Raw genomic sequence first — 3126 nt, forward strand, 5'->3', positions numbered from 1 at the left:
GCTCAGGGCGCGATTCTGGTGTTCTGGGATCAAGCCCCACATCAGGCTCCTTTGCTAGGAGCCTGCTTCTTCCTCTCCCACTCCCCCTGCTTGTGTTCCCTCTCTTGCTGGCTGTCTCTCTGTGTCAGATAAATAAATAAAATCTAAAAAAAAAAAAAAAAGTAACTGAAACTTTAAATTATGAAAAATGGTTTTCAAATATTTTCAATTGAGAAAAAAAAAAAACCCAAACAAGATAAAAACACAACCACAACAAAAAAGTGAACCACAGGGGCGCCTGGGTGGCTCAACTGGTTAGGTGTCCAACTCTTGGTTTCCGCTCAGGTCATGATCTCAGGGTTGTGGGATCCAGCGCTGCAGCTCTGTGCTCAGGGGGAGTCTGCTTAAGTTTCTCTCAAGCCCTATGCCCCTCCCCCACTCGCACACACTCTCTCTCTCAAATCAATCTTTAAAAAAAAGTGAACCACAAAAGTATCTAGAGGAGCAGAAGACATTTGTTTTGTTATCTGCCAGAGAAAATAATTTCAGGTAGTATCCAAAATTGGCCTATTTGCAGATTATATGCTGAATCTATTTTGTCAAGTTTGCCAATTTTTTTACAAATATATTAAATAAACTAAGATGTAATTTTACCTTTAAAAGTGTAATATTTTGTTTTAGACAAGTAACATTTTTTTGTTATTTGAATGACTCTGAAAATGTTTAACCTTTCCTTGTTGATGTGTGGTCTAAATAGTTCTTAATGGCATGATAATACAGTTATCACAGATGTAGAACTTATTTTTCCATTTGAAAAAAAAACAATTTCCCTGAAAATGTTCCATACGAACATTGTTCCCCAATAAGTACATGGCTATATTTTATTTGAAAGTATAAAAAATGAGGAAACATAATAAAAGAAAGCATGTAATTTGGGGACGCTTCAGGAAGTCCTTTTTCTGTGCTCTGGCAAGTTAATTTTTCTAGATTTTAAAAAGTATACATTTTGACAGGACTGCATGAAAATATAAGAATGCTTTTTTACCTCTGAAAAAAATTAAAACGGCTATTACAAAAATCAAATGCTCATGGCAATATAAAGCAAACTGGCTGGAGAGGAATCAGTTTTGGCAGTCTTTTTTCCTCTTTATAGATGGTTCTTGGGGGAGGCACAATGTTTAAAGTGATAGTATGATCTCAGGGTCAAAGGAAGGAATGAGAACAAAGAGGAAGCAAGTTGCCAACAGATAGCAACGTATCTTCAAAACGCTGGACGAATGGACTGAGGGACAGCAAAGCCTAGGAGTATGGTAAACTGTATAATTCTTGCTGTCCTTCATTGTGCCATCGACACATCTGTGGCAGGCCACACACTGTGAAGGCTGGGTAGATGTCAACAGGACTGACTTTCTTTGCTTACCAAAATTTAGTCCATAAACTCACGTTAAAGTAGTCATCTAAACAGGAAAAATAAAAGGGCAAGAATTGAGATCCAGACTATTAAGTAAAAGGTCATAAAATTATGCTTTTGGGGATGAGGGTAAAAATGTACCCTCAAAATTTTGTATCATGAAATGGGATTGAATGTGGATTTGATACACACACACACACACACACACACACACACGGAATTATATACATATAATACCCTGCGTCTTTACATATATAAACATAATGTTTCTTTTTCTTTTCTTTTTTAAAGATTTTATTTATTTATTTGTCAGAGAGAGAGGGAGAGAGAAACAGAGAGCAAGCATAAGCAGGGGGAGCAGCAGGCAGAGGGAGAAGCAGGCTCCCCGAATAGCAAGGAGCCTGATGCATTACTCGATCCCAGGATCCTGGGATCATGACCTGAGCTGAAGGCAGCCGCTTAACCTACTGAGCCACTCAGGCATCCCTAATGTTTCTTTTTCTATATTATACTCGTGTCTTCTCCATCTCTTTCCTATTTAATCTTTTTTCTCCATGTTTTATTGAGTTGTTTGTGTTTTTATTATTGGTTTGTAGGAGTTTTTTTGTTTTTTACTTTTTGACCCCCTTCACCAATTTAATCTTTTGAGTTAATATTTGCCTCTTCTTAATCATTCATTGAATTATTGCATGTCCAGTCTCCTGCTTTGGTCCTGGCTGAATTGTATCTATTCTATGAGCAATTATTAACAGACCATGCTTACAATATCGTAAAGAATCTTATTGTTATATGGTTTTTAAAACTGCTTACTTCCATTTTCTCAAAGCAAATGCCATAGCTTCAGTGTTGTATTTATGTTTTCTAAAACATAATACATAATAGATAAAGTTTATTTCAGGTGAGGAAATAAAATTAAATAATTTTAATATGAGAGCTAGAGTTCTTATTTAATTCTTGAAGAGTAAGCCATCAGCACGGAATCTAAAATATTCTTGTGGTCCTTTGCTTTTTCTGGTGCACCTAGATCATTAAGAAGCACATGCCTCAATGTGTTAATAACCTTATTGTGGTAAACACTGTGTATTACACATATATATCATTTTTTAAAGATTTTATTTACTTATTTGACAGAGAGAGAGAGAGAGAGAGCACAAGCAGGGGGAGGGGCAGAGGGAGAGGGAAAAGCAGGTTCCATGCTGAGCAGGGAGCCTGATGTGGGACTTGATCCCAGGACCCTGAGATCATGACCTGAGCTGAAGGCAGACGCTTAACTGACTGAGCCACCCAGGTTTCCATATATATCAAATCATAACATTGTACACCTTAAAACTATACCACATTATATGTCAACGGTATCTCAAAAAACCTGGAAAAATAAAAAGTATCGATAATAACAATAAGAAGCCACATACGTCACCTGCTTGTGGGAGGATGAGGACAAACTTAATGCTTAATTTCTTTGTCACTGCAGTTAAGGTTGTTTATACTTAAGTAGACCTGACCAGTAGTTTCCTCAGTTCATTTTTTTTTTCAACCGAAGCTGAGATAGATGACAAAAAGACAAAAATTAAATGGGTTGGGTTGGGGAAGGGATGGGAGAATTACTGAGTATAGTAATATACAATGGAAATTATAGGCAAGTATAACAAAGCAGCGCTTCAAGCCCTGTAAATTTTTTTCCTTTTCTGTTTGCTTAGTAGTGGGACCCTACGGAAGAAAGGGGAGAATTTGGTTGA

The sequence above is a fragment of the Ursus maritimus genome, unplaced genomic scaffold (genome assembly GCF_017311325.1).
Source record: "Ursus maritimus isolate PB19 unplaced genomic scaffold, ASM1731132v1 scaffold_3, whole genome shotgun sequence".
Classification (NCBI taxonomy): domain Eukaryota; kingdom Metazoa; phylum Chordata; class Mammalia; order Carnivora; family Ursidae; genus Ursus; species Ursus maritimus.